Here is a 14,918-nt window from a genome sequence, read left to right as displayed (position 1 = left end):
GTATCTTGTTAAAGGCCATTTTTACATTCCTGCATTGACCTCATTCAAGCATCGTTGTGTTATTTTCCCGCAGAGCACTTAACAGTATTTCCAAGACATGGATTTCAATTTCACACAAAGCCCAGTCCTAAAATGTCAAGGCAGAGGCCACCCTTACGCCAAATAAATTAATAGCAAGAGTGCTTCTGGCTGAGTGTCACCATGCTTCATAAAGCCACATAATCCTCCACGCAGCTATTTGGTGGCACAATACTCAGACAGGGTGAAGAGGCCATCCCGTCTTTTTTTTATCGGCCAATTAGCTCAGAAGAGGGGCGCTAATTAGCGAGGTTGGCTGGGAGACGAGCCAGGATCCCGTGACTGGCCGCCGCTCGTCATTGGAATATGTTGGTGACCAAAAGGTCTGGGTGCTATCCTGAAGGGAGACTTTTTACTTTGGCTGCCATTTTTGCTCCACTCATCCAAACAGAAATCCACAAAAAATTTCAGCTGAATTGAAAAAACCAGATCCCTTTGATTTAAAAAGTGTCGAAATATTGTGCAAGTAGAACAATAAAAGTTTGAAAAAGTTAAATACATCAGTTAAATACAATTCATGGAAAAAATGGAAAAGGTCAATTATCACAACCTTCTTGGAGCAATTTATGTCTCAATGGGATTATTCATTAGCTATGTGGTAGAGTGTAAACTGGGAGTCATGCCAGTAAGCTATTTAAGCCTTCATCAATCTTGGTGCTAATATTCACATCCCAGAAAAAAAAAAAATCCCCTTTTTCCATCCCATGTTGCTCTCATATCGCCAGTTGGAGATTTGAGGTTGAGTCAACACGACCATCTGTGATATCTTATGAAGTGGATCTCCTTAAAGAGCTCAAAAAAGTAGCCTATGTTGATGACTGGTGTAAAAGTAAGATATTTGCATTTGATACTTGGGAGATATCACCTTGAGATCATCTCGACTGGTAATCAGTCATTTGACGGTATTAAGCAAATCAATACTGCTAAATCACTGCTTCCTATCTCAACTGCATACATTTAACATTCTGCAACGATCAATAATGATACTCGGTAATTAGGATCGAAGGCTCCTGTAAATCTATTAAAAAAACGACAAGTACACAGTTATAAATAAACCAAACTGTAGCTTAGCAACCATTTATGAGTAGTCCAGCTCATCTGTTAGGGATCTTTTTTGTTGTTGTTAAATCAATAAATGTCCGTTATTACCACAGGTATTAATTATTTAGAGTCTTTAGACTTATTTCCGATCTTAAAAAAATGTACATATAATATTGTCAAATAAGGTTCCAGTAGCATCTAAAAATATGATTGTAGAAATTCACTATTGTGTCTAACGCGGCATATTTAGCATGTTTTCATGGCCTTCTGAAAATCGTTTAGGCCTTGCTCAAAATCACCCCCATATTGAATCCCATTGAGCTCAAGTGACCTTTTCCTGCACCTGCTTTTCAACGCCCCGAGCCTTCAGAGAGTACATTATTCAGTCATTCCCGAAATAGAAAAAAAAGGTCGACAACGTAATGCTTGCAAAGATGTTGGCAAATGGATTAGGAAGATCTCTCTACTTATTACTTGAGCCAAAAACCATTTGAATCAAGTGATAAGACCAACTGCTATCTGTATCTGATAACGGGATATATTTAGCCATCTGTGTGAGAAAAATGGAACCGCACCAAAAAGCCGGTGAAACGACAATACGCTGTTTTGAAAAGAGCATCCGCAACGTGATGAAAACTTTGCATATTCAACTTGCGGAAAACACATTCCCCAGACTGGATGCTAATCTGATGGTTCAGCGGGTTTCAGGCAAAGGGAAGACAAAACAGTCTTTGAGAGTGCTCAGTGTACTTCGATTGGTTGCCGATAAACTGCGTGATGTCACAAACGCAGACCGTGAGAGATTGTTTGCATGCAGGCAGAGCTAACTGGCTAACTCCAAGTCGGCCATCTTGAAAGGCCTTTTTATACTGTCCAAATTTTAAGCTTCCATATGTCATCACCTTGCAAAACTGAGAATGTCCAATAGCACCGTGACAAATGGGTGAGAAGTTTTGCAAAAATGTGACAAATGTAGCTGTGACAAGTGAATGGCAGTCAATCTGGACTTTCCCTTCTCAGACTGCCAGTCTGGCGGATTGCTTCAGGTTACGGAATACTAAATGGTTCAATCTTGGCTATCCATACAAAGTGCTGCTCAACTCTGCGAGTGGGATGCCTAGTGATCTTCCCATTCTTTATTTATTTGAACTGACCTTTCAGCTCCTGAGCTGAAATTGCTACGGGCAAATGGAGCTGGGTTTAAATGTTTGGAGGAGTGGGAAGAAAAGGAGGGAGGCTGTCGTTTGTTGCCAGGGAGGGCCTCGAATGAAACGCTGCGATTTTAACCCCGGAATCCTTCTGGGATGCGCCAGCTGGCAGCCGGCAGCAAATGAAGCCTTTTAGGTAAGATAGTCCTGATACTTTTTTGTCCTCATTAAAATAGAAAGCCTCTGACCACCTTATTATTATTCAAGTGGAATTTATTGGAAGTAGATTTTGATGCAGGAGATTTGGCTGATACGTACGAGGCCACCGAAGCCAAGCGGAGACTAATGTATCTTGTCGTTTTGCCTTCGCAAGTGTTCTTGAAATGCAATATTGCATATGCGAGGGAAATGATGGTGGTGTGCTATCATTTAGTTTGATTTGGGGGAATAACATAACCCTTTGAGGAGCTGATACTGGAATATTCCATTCCATGGTGATGCTGTCAAACTGGTCAACTATCAGCTGCATCTTAGGGCGTTTTAGAAAGAAAAAAATTTTGTTTAAGCCTGAGAAGGTATGTTTTCTACAAAATGTTTTAGTTATGAGCAATGGGGCGAAATACCGGTTCATTGTGTCTTGTCATGCACACGACCAGACGAAATGTTGCTCTATTGTGTCTTGGCACGCTCACACAAAAACGGCTATTGGTCAATTTCCAGTTTGAGGCACTCAGAGGTTATGCTGAGTTTGCTTTTTTTTTTTTTTTTTTTTTAACTTTGTTATTCTAATCTATTTTATGTTCCAATAAACACACCATCCAGCAGACTTTCTGCTGAATGCGCCAATCACTTTCAATTGTCATCCTCACTTGAGAGCTGCGTCAGGGTCATTAAATCTACCGAGCTGATCAAATCAGTAGCATTCAAAAGGAGCTCATGCTGCTATCATGAATTCCAAAAGTGCTGATGATGTCGTGAGACCTGCCGCCTAGAGTGGGCTTAGATTTTGCATCCATTCACAAATCCCTCTTGGACTATTCTGCACGGGTAATCCACTTCGTTTACATTTACGTATGTGAGCTTGCTCTCATATGGATTGACGAATGGACTCTCCACAGCTACGGAGGAACATGGATGGCGGCACCTATAGCCCTATATAGTGAGATTTCTAGCATAAATTAACAAATCCAAATTTAGCAACCCGAGCGTCAACACATGCACATATTTCTACATAAAGTACCAACACCCACGGCAATTGTCTCAATTTGAATTCGGTATGATGAACACAATATGCAGGGGTGAAATTCTTCTGTGCACAGTGAATTTTTAATGTCCTGCAGTGTCCACTCTCGGGCCATTTAAACTCTAACCCATTGTCCACTCTAGCGACCAGTTGTTTTTTTGATTGTTTTTTTTTTCTTCCACATCGCATTCATAGAAAGCTGCCGGCGATTTGATATTGCAGGCCAGCATTATTGACAGCAATGTGAGGTCGCCAAATATGACCGACTCATTTTTCTTCTCTCTGAAAGTAAGAATATACAATGTTAGTATGTGGTTCTATTGAAGGGACCGCGGGCGTAATTTTCCAAGACTTGACCATATAGACTGATATGCTATATGGAATGAGAAAAAAAGGCAACGGGAAAGTCAGTGAAAACCAAATCCGATGAGAAATACAGATTATACATCCCTGAAAAACACAGAAATGTCCGCAAAAAAAAAATGAATAGAGAACTATATATCAGCAAAATAAATTGTTTGTGACCAGTAAAAAAAAAAATAAACCCAACTAAAGAAATACATTTCAAAAATATATAAATAAATATAAATAATAAATACAATAAATAGATAAATAATAAAACTTTCTGTACCATTGGAAAAGGAAATATCTGAGATGAGCAGCAATTAACATTTGTGGCCATGTCGTGCGAAGATGCTGAGAGCATAGGGGTTGCTCAATCGGTCCACACCCAAGGTGTGAACATTTTGCATTTTGCCCTTTAGAAGAGTATACCTTGACGTTGGTTTCACAAACAATGTAATTATTAGAGTCACGGCACACCTCAATGACAAAGTGAATATTTTTGCTTCACTTTTCCATTCAGCCCATTGAAAAAATGCATTCAAGACATTGGGCGTATTGTTTCCACTTCATAACTGTGGCTTGAATGCCTAATAGTGATTGAACATACAACAAAAAACAACATTGGTTTTTTTTTGTTTTTATCACATTGTGAATTTTATATTCACATCCAACCTCCCAACAGAAAAGAACGGATAGATGGGTAGACAGCTGAGAAGGATGCAGGCAAAGGGTTAGACTGACATGTGGGAACATGTTTTGAGTTCTGCCTTAACTTGACAGTGCGGGGTTAATTATGGATGGCCCTCTTAGTGTTGGCGAGGACTCAACACTAAGTCGAAGAGACGACCGAGGCCTCGCCTGCCCCTCGGCTCCGCTTCTCTTATGTTTTATTACTGCTAAAGGTTACAACGGGTGGCGCAGTTCCACACTTAGGATTTCAAACAAGTTCACTAACGTAAGAAGTTAACAACAGTCTCTGTTCATATTAAAAGCTTACTTTCCTGAAAGTTATCCCCCTGAAAGTGTCCGGAGGTTCTCGGTCTTACTTTCTATTGGCTTTTTTCCCGCAACGGTTGACAGGGAACTTGGACTGAATGATACTCGGTGGTTTTACAGACTGACGTTTCATTGTATGTGAGAAAACAAGTCACATACTTCCGTGTTCATATAGGGCACTTAAACGCCCTTTAGATTTTCCCCACAATGACCTTGTGGGAATGTGGTTTTACATTCAATGGGACAGTGCCAAGGTAACACCTGGTTTCGAGTGAAGTGCAGAGATTACAGGTTGCAGAAAAGTCGTTATTAGATTCTTAACCAGCGTTGACTTTTTAAAGTTAATTAGTTCCTCATTTGACTCATCGCCACCTTTTATTTAGTGGGAATTATTTGGGTTGTTTGGGTTTGGAAGTGAGCAAATAGCTCTGGAATGTTTGCGTTTGGGGTAGCGGAGGGCAATTTTTTGCTTTGTCACGAAGAATCCAGCCATCTGGTCTCATTCATCATTTTCACCCTAATTTGTGAAGCGTGAAGAGGAAAGGATTATTGTTCGTTCAAATGTAAGTATGGAGGAAGAAAAACTGCGGACTTGGAAATCAAGTTTGATTTTTTTCTGTGTGTATCTGATGATATATAATACTGACAGAAAATTCAGAACACTGACAAAACCCATGATTTTTGCCCCAAAATCCTTCACAATGATTTATTTATATTCTGTTCGAAATAGTGGTAACATATTTGTGGGACTCCTCCGGGAACGACTTGTTTGTCATTATTTGGGAGTGTCAAGCCGGTTTTTAAAAAGGATCTACATTCATTTGATAGTACATGTGAACTGACGCAAAAGTACAAGCCTTGTTAATTATGTTTGAGAATTTGTTTTTGAAATCTCACACCCACAATGGCGCAGACGCCCATCTCTTACTTTACAAAGAGAGTAAATGTTAATGTTGTGACATTACATGACTTTCTCACTCAATGTCGAAATTTCCTTTATCCTCTACGCATCTGCTGGACTTTTTTTTTTCCCTGTGTTGCTAAAATGAAATGATTCTTGAGGGTATTTCAACAAACCACTCATGCTTTACACCGGACCGGCCCCGTGAGGTATAGTGACATTACTTCAATCTCACGCTTCAGGAAAAGCAAAAGAAACTTGTGCCGCTCAGCGGGTAAAAAAAAAAAAAAAAAAAAAAATAATAAAAAAAAAAAAAAAAAAATGTATATATATATATACATTTTGGAATGGCAAAGAATTGCCAGTTAGGATAACTTTAAACTCATCTTTGACCCTGATGAGGACAAACACACTACAATGGAAAATATCAGTAGCATGCATGAAATGCAATTTGCCATCATCAAATAGAAGCTAGTAATTAAAAGAATTTCCCAGCTAGTAGTCATTAAAGGTCACATCGATTATCTTTGTGTTACCGTCTCTGCTTTTGTAAAGTGAACAAAGCGACGTCTTGTCCAGGGTGTGGTTGACTTCTCATCTGAGGTTTCCGTTATTACTCCCTGGTAGGCTGCCGTGTCAGCACTTAAACAAATAAGGGCACCCTGGTCACCGGGGCGTCATGGTTTTCGTCATGCAACTCTTACACAATGAACATTTTGAAAAAAAAAAACCCAAAAAACAAGGACTGCTTTTCGAGAAACAGTGTTACAAAATTCATAATTATTAGTACTAATTAAAAACATAGTTATAGGGCGATATGATGCTCAAGTAACTTGGGCAATATGAAAGAAAAAGTGTATTTTTGTCATACACCGAATGAAGCTTTACAATATCTGATTCTGATTCTGATTCATATCTTTATTTCGAACATCCAAAACAAAAAGAAAATTAAGCAAAACAGATAGCACTTGAAGTGCCATATATAAGTCCATACAACAAACAAAAAATAAACCAACAAACAGAAAGAATAATTATTTTAAAAAAAAATAATAATAATAATAATACATAAATAAATAGACCAATAAAGAATGCTCGAAAAGGAGTAGGAGGAAGCATAGCTTTTTAGATTCCTACCCCTTTTTCACTTTATCCATTAAACCAGTGATTCAACATATACTGTAATTCTACCACAGAACGCAAGTAGACACACTTGCCTACCCCTTTTTCACTTTATCCATTAAACCAGTGATTCAACATATACTGTAATTCTACCACAGAACGCAAGTAGACACACTTTCACACTTATTTTCTGTTTCATTTTTACTTGCATGTAGCCCTTTGGCACTTTTAGCCTTTGTACTCGCTAAACAACATATTTTTGTACATTCTTTTAAACTGGTGGATATTTGGACTTTGCTTGAGTTCCTCACTTAGATTGTTCCATAGTTTGACCCCGGTTATAGTGATACAAAAACGTTTTAAGGTTGTTCTTATGTTTAAGATTTTGAAATTGTGATGCCCCCTTAACTTATAACCTCCGTCCCGATTCCAAAATAAGTTTTGGATATTTTCTGGTAGTTGTTTTGCTTTCGCCCTATACATGATGATTGCTGTTTGATAAGATACTATGTCGGTGAATTTTAATAGTTTGGATTGTATGAAAAGTGGATTTGTGTGTTCTAAGTAGTTGACTTTATGAATAGTCCTTATTGCTCTTTTCTGCAGAATGATAAGTGGCTGTAGTGAAGTTTTATAAGTATTCCCCCAAACCTCAACACAGTAATGCAAATAGGGCAAGACAAGAGAACAGTAAAGTGTACGAAGTGAATGATAATCCATTAATTCTTTTGCTTTGTATATAACTGCCATGCTTCTTGAAATTTTAGACTTTACGTGTTCGATGTGTGGCTTCCAACTCAGCCTGTCATCTATAACCCCAAGAAATTTGTTTTCCTGCACTCTTTCAATTTCAGTCCCATCTATTTCTATTCGTATCTTTTTGTTCTTTTTGCCAAATACCATAAACTTGGTCTTACTTACATTTAATGATAATTTGTTCCAATCGAACCACATTTTGATTTTTTTCATTTCCTCATTCAACACTGATTCCACTTGTTGAATGTTGTCACCTGAACAAAAGATATTTGTGTCATCTGCAAAATTTACGAGTTTTAGTTCTTTAGAGACTTTGCACATGTCATTTATATACAAAATAAATAATTTAGGGCCTAAAACTGATCCTTGTGGAACACCACAGGCTATGTCCAAATATCCAGAGCAGTGATTACCCAACTTTACATATTGTTGCCGTTCTCGCAGATAATCTTTTATCCAGTCTAATACTAATCCCCTTATCCCATATTTTTCTAATTTATTAAATAGTATTTCATGATTAATTGTGTCAAAAGCTTTTTTGAGGTCAATGAAAACTCCTACTGCATGTCGTTTGTTGTCTATTGCAGCCCAGCTATCTATTCTTGGATATTCAGATAATCCATAATAATTGATAATTTAACTATGGACACGTCGTGAGTGTAAACTACATTGAAGCTAGCGAGTGAGCTAGAAACTTTTTTTTCTAGCCGTAACGACCATGAAATCTTGAAATATTGATAAAGGATATCTGTTGCAGATTGCATTGAGATACCACAAAAAACGATTACTTGACGTATGCGGGCCTTGTTTTTTTTTTTCTCTCCAAACATTTCCATTTTATTTCTCAGAACTCCTTTGATTCTTTCCAGGGTTGAGCTAATAATATTCCTTTCCTAGAAAAATAAAATCACAATTGCGGATGAAAAAAGGAAATGAAAGGCTCTCAAGCTACTTTTAAGGGATACGGACTGAAAACCACTTTGCTCATGAATGCACATAAGAACAAAGAAAATACAGAATCAACACAAAAGAATAAAGACGGCAAAAAAGAAATGGCTTACGTTTAAAAGACCAAACTGTAGGCGTATACAACGCAACCCCGAGGCAGGATGGAAGATTCCTTAAAAGGAAATGACTTCTGCTTTCTTGGATGGAGGACAAAATCACCCAAAATATTCTTTATCAAAAAATTCACGGATTGCATCTAAATGCTATGATTATATTCTTTTGTTTGATTCCATTGATGCCATTTAAAAAAGAGCCAGAAGATTTTATTTCGAGGGGATATAGACAATGGATGACTAAACGATTCCACTGACTTGAAATTCCGAGAACATTTTGATGTCATGCTCAAAATGCCACCCACAGAGGCGATTAAAAAAGACGCCTAAGTGTGGACTTGACAAAGAAATCTGTCTTTTCAGCCTTAAGACAGGCAACATCAGACAGACCATAATGAACTACAGCTTTCATGCTAAAAAGCAAAAGCATGACAACATCCTGGATGCCTCATTTCACTTTTTGGACAATGACACAGGCCCTTGTGTTTCATTATTCATCTTAAAAAGTTTTAATGAGCATGTACTCCCAATTACTTTTTTTTTGTTGTTTGTTCCACATGAGGACCAAGTAGAACATTTTGGGTCCATTCCATCATCCTGCTTTTGCTCACAATAAGTTAAAGTAGACGTCTCCATACTTAAAGTTTTGGAACAGAATGGGGGACTTGAGCACAGCGTAACCTAGATACAGCAGCCACTTAAACCTGCATTAAAAAAAACGAGTTCATATATATATATATATATATATATATATATATATATATATATATATATATATATATATATATATATATATATAGAAATAAATATCTCAAAAAAGAATCATATATGTATATAAATAAACATATATGTGTATAAATACATCAATATATATGATATAAATATATATGTATATATCTTTTTTATTTTCATAAAGAGCAGTACATACTGTACATCTATCTGTTCGTACGATGCCAGAGAGTTATTCACAGTGAAGGCGTGGGTGGCTATGTAAAAAATGAATGCGCTCTTTCTACACTATGTATGAATGCCATTGTGTACGAGCGAGCGCGCATGATCAAGAGAGCAAGGCCTGAAATGTGGACCTAACCTCGTGGCCCAGCTGTTTTATCACTCCATATTCAGTAGAGTTTAATATTGATGGACTCTAAGCTGTCAAAACATATCAGGGTGATAACACACACTGATGTTATAATAGTAGGTATACATTTTTTCCACCTTAGATATGGTGGCGGTAATGTTCTTGAGGTTGGCTGCGTCCATCTACTCCTATCTCCCACTTGTGCTGGAAATAGGTTGATGACTTGTTTATCTTGTTTGGCGCGGAAATCATGCTGCAATATTTCAACGCTGAGACTTCTCATCCAAATCATCTTTTATAAATATGTTTTTCTACGTTGTATTTGAAGGAATATTAAGTGCACCGGCATCTATCGATTCCAAAATAAGCCCGACTACTGCTTGCTATACTGCTTGCAACCTGACATTAAAGTAGCTTGTTTGCTTTTTGATATGACAGTGATAATCTGTCAAAAAAGAAATACCTCACTTGCAAAGATAATTCTAGCGGGCTTAATATAACCACAGACTCTGTCTATATCCACCTCCCATTTTTTAGAATCCTTGTCCTTATTAGGGTCACGGTTGAAGTGGAGCCTATCCCAGTTGACTTGGGTCGGGCGGCCGCTCGCAAGTACCCGGCCGGCCGGGTACATGCTGTTCTTGTTTGATGCTCATTATTTACCAAGAGCACAAGAACAAAAGCTTGTTCTTAGCTCATGCACATTTGATTAACTCCAGGAGGGTGATGGATATTTTGGATCTTTGATAAAAGGCAAGGCGGCTTTAATTTATATAGCGCATTTCATGTACAACGTGCCGAACAGATTTATTAGTACATGTCCACTTGTACTGATTTCAAAGATATTTGCAAAAAAAAAGCGAGCAATTCCCCCCCCCTTAAATAAAGCTTTACCATATGGAACACTGTGATGACTATATCAATCAAACAAGAAAAATATGTCCGCACATGGTTATTGCCAAGAATATGAAAGCACTCCAGAATTGATGACAGGAAAAGAACAATACATATAGACAAGGCCTCCAGTTGATCCCGGAATTTCTTTTGTTATGTTTCTTATTGAAACAAACCAGGAAGAGGAATGTGTAATAATAACAGCGCATCTGAATTCTTTATTATTAAAAGCACCTGTGGCTAAAGCCAAACTCTGGTAGGGTTGCTACTTTCTGGATCTGGATGCGTTTTAAACGCACCTGGGTAACTTGATAGAAAAATGAGAATTTAAAAAAAAAATACTCTATTCATTATGGGTGAGTCAGACTAGAAAGTTATTAGACTCCCAAAAAATCCCAATACTGAAAATGATGAAGAGGAAAACTCCGGGATTGTATGGGTGTGTAGACTTTTGCTATCTACTGAAATCACTTTGACTCTGTTAGTTTTTCATTACTATTATAATCCAATTTTTCAAACGATTGTTGCCTCAAGGATGAAAAAAGAATCACGGTCACTGTGACCTCATCTTTTTTTTTTGAATGCTTGACAATTTGCAAACATTGACATGGATACCGAGAAGAAACGATTACACGCCAGTGCGCGAGGCTCAAGGTCACAATGACCCGTTGCGGTGAAAAATCGGTGAGATGGGAATTGTACTTTTCACAGTGTATTATGTCTTTCAAATGAAAAACTCTGTGGTGGTGTTTGGAAAATGCTGCTGTGACTTCTGGGTCTCGCTCGGTATTATGTCCCAGCTGTCACAACGGAGAATGTGTGCCAAAGTTTGACACCACAGAGCACAGAGGATGCCAGATGGAACCAGCAGCTCCGAGATGATAGAAATTCACAAAGACACTCGCACACATGACCCACAAAGTTTTTCATTGACACGCACTTGGCAGGTTTGCTCGACTGGAGCTGAACACGCAGTGTCAACAACATCACGCTGCCCCAACGTACGGGAATCTGTTGCATCCCTCCGAGAAGACGGCACAGTCCGGCCACCAAATCAGGCCTTCTAAAGACCTCAAGCATTGCTATCAGAAAAAAAAAAAAAACAACAACTCTGTGTGATACATTCATGAAACCTGAAAGACGACATTCTGAGGATTTCGATTCAATTCTATTTTCTTCCAGATCATAATCGTGACAAAATAATGGCCCTGAAAGAGAACTTCATTTCCTGGTATGGGTTCACGTGTTGTGAAGATGAATGTCATCTGACATTGTTGCTCGGAACTGATGCGGTTTTGTTGTGGCACGAGAATGGATAAAATTCCGGTTTTTCAACTGATAAAGACAATCTCTCATCTCTGGGGCCTCTGTCCTCAGGCGCAAACCTGATCTAAAGACAGATACAAGTGGCACAAATATTCAGAAAACACCCACGCAGAAGCATTTGCAAAAAAAATACAAATCTACCAGTGGCAATTACAATCATTGATATAGTATAATCATTATTTGTATATTCATATAATAATTGATGTATTCATAATTGATCATTCATATTCTGAAAACACCCCGGCAGAAGTATTTTAAAAAAAATATCTCCTTGCTGTGACTTTATCAACAAAACAAAACACTCATAATAATTTCAAATAATAATAATAATTGAAAAATGCCTAAAGACTCCAAGTCAATTATTTTCCTTGCTTCTTTGATGTTTCAATGTTCAACACGTGAGATGATTGTTAACCATTTGCCAGTCCGTTGGAAATACCCTAAACTCAAATGCAGGTAGGGGCACGGTGAATGAAGAGTTTCCAAATGAATATCGACTCATCCTTGGTTTGAAAGTGAGGAGCATGTACTTTAAACTCTTGAGAAACGACAAGTTCCATGTTTGACTGCCCTTCGTCTGTGAGCAACGTAAAACAAGATTAATCAATTTCTCCCAAAGGCTGCACGTTACATCACTTTTCTCTTCTTCTTCCCCCAACATGGGATCAATCCAGAGTAAAGCGGTAAATGCAGTCACTCAGAGCTGACACATCAAGGCCCAGCAGAGTGAAATGTTTCTGCTATTTTGGCTCTTTCAGAACTGGCTGCATGCAGAGAAACTGCTCATTAGAAGGCAAGTGTGACAGAACCCCCCCCCCCCCCCCCCCCCCCACTCCACGAGAACTCAACCAAACAGAGGGGAGGCAGGGAGAGGAGGAGCACAGAGGCAGATGGTGGCAAAAAAATCTCAGGAGCAGGGGGGGGGGGGGGGGGGGGGGGTGTAGCACAGGCAGAAGGAATGCTGGAGGTGGAGTGAAAGTGAAAGGAGAGATGGAGAGTGAAGAAGGAGAGCGAGAGAAAACACACCAGTGGACGTCATTAGCCTTGGTCCAAAGTCTTTTTAACGAGCACGCTCGCAGCATCACGCCATTGTTCGGGTTGCCTACTGGCTTTAAGCCTCCAGGTTCTGCTTCATCATGGTTGAACATAGCTAGTGGTTGAGATTTATTTTCCATACTGACCTACCTGTGGAGAAACCAGGGCTGATGCATGTATATACTTAGAAAAAGGATATTGTTGCAAGGAAAATCAAATATTTTCGCTTTGAACCAGCGTTATAATTAATTAACACATAAACATTGCGGTTACTAATACTTTTGATGTCGAGCAGCGGTCTCGCTTGCTTGCGGTCAATGTCAAGCTGGTCTAATTGAAGCGGCACCGTTGGAGACGTGGCCATCATTACCCAGCAGCGTGGTGCAAACCCATTTGGAGGTCAGAGTCCACTAATTGGCAGGCCTTTTTGAAAACCTCAAAATTACATATTTGCAGGGTGGGAAACCACTTGTGAAGTCAAACTAGTCAAAAGCTCACACATTTTTTTTTTTATACTTGATGTGTGAGGGCAAGCACTCCAGAGACATGACAAAGTAATTGTCATGATGATTCAATATTTTTTCCATATCTCCAGTGACTCGTATTGTATTGCAACCTGCAGCGGTTCAAGAGGTTGCCACAAAAAAAAAGAAAAAAAAAAGTCAGAGAGATGGATGAGCATTATCCTCTGCAGTGCTGACACTGGTTGTGGCAAAGCTGGCAAGATTAAACCCCAAAGAAAAGTATCTGCTGGAGATGAGGGGAGACTGACTGGGGAGTTCGCAGGCGGCTAGATGTCAGCTTCATCTAGACAGAATCAACACGCAGTCAAGAAGCCCCCCCCCCCCGATAAGACGGCTTAAGTTGGAGAAGACGATCTCCTGATGCCCACTTTCAAGTTATGTGGAGATAACTGTATGTACATATATAAAAAAAAAAAAAAAGTCGGAGTGCACTGACGCCTCCAGACGCAGATGCTGACACATGTCGAGATAATGATACACACAGAGACACTGACACGCAAAGCCCACCGAGATATGAGCGGATGCTTGCCAAAATAAGCAACAGAGAGAAAAAAAAGGGAGTCTTCCTAACAGACATATTGAAGGGATCACTGAGATGTGGGATGAAAGGAAGAGAACTCAGATGAAAGACAAATAGTGGGACAAAAAATGCAGAGATCACTAACCCAAGGATAAAAGTATGCAAAAATGGCAAAGGCTCAGAGTGGATAGAAACAAGAGGATGCATCAACATAAACTTTGTTTTTTTTTTGTCAGAGTAGGAACATAAAGGACCACATCAGATCATCTTTGTTCCGCATGACACGCTTCAATGTTTAATTCATACAGATGCCGTTTTGACAGAAAGTCTTGGTAGCGGATGATGGAAGTGTTGGATGTGTGACGCGATTGGCTACTTTAATTGGTTCACCTTCCGCAGCGGGGAAGATATGCTCCGATTTTTTTTCCAATTAAAATCAGGAAAAAAAAAGGGCTTTTTGAAAATATTTGAAAGTCATGATGCGGTAAAATGGCAATGGGCAATCAGAGCCAAACACAATTAAAAGTACAGTACAATCATGAAAAAGAAAATCAAATACAAATAAACACATAGTATACATTTTTTTAATTATTATTATTTGGCCCTTTTATTATACAGCACGTGCAGAGTTGCCGTATTTATTTATCGCAATCTTTCCCGAGCTTTAAGTGGCAGTGTTCTATTTTATTAATTTTTTTTTTTTTTACCTCTTCCCGTATTTTAAATTCAAGACAGAGAAGTCGATCATTTCATAACACTGATGTGTTCAAATGCACCTGTCTGAGCGATCATATTGATTTACATTCCTGTCAGAGATAATTTTGATCTTATTCGTTTTATTTTATTATAT

This window comes from Syngnathus leptorhynchus, chromosome 20 (genome assembly GCF_054491065.1).
Source record: "Syngnathus leptorhynchus isolate UIUO chromosome 20, UIUO_Slep, whole genome shotgun sequence".
Taxonomy (NCBI): Eukaryota; Metazoa; Chordata; class Actinopteri; order Syngnathiformes; family Syngnathidae; genus Syngnathus; species Syngnathus leptorhynchus.
This window is presented reverse-complemented; position numbering follows the sequence as displayed.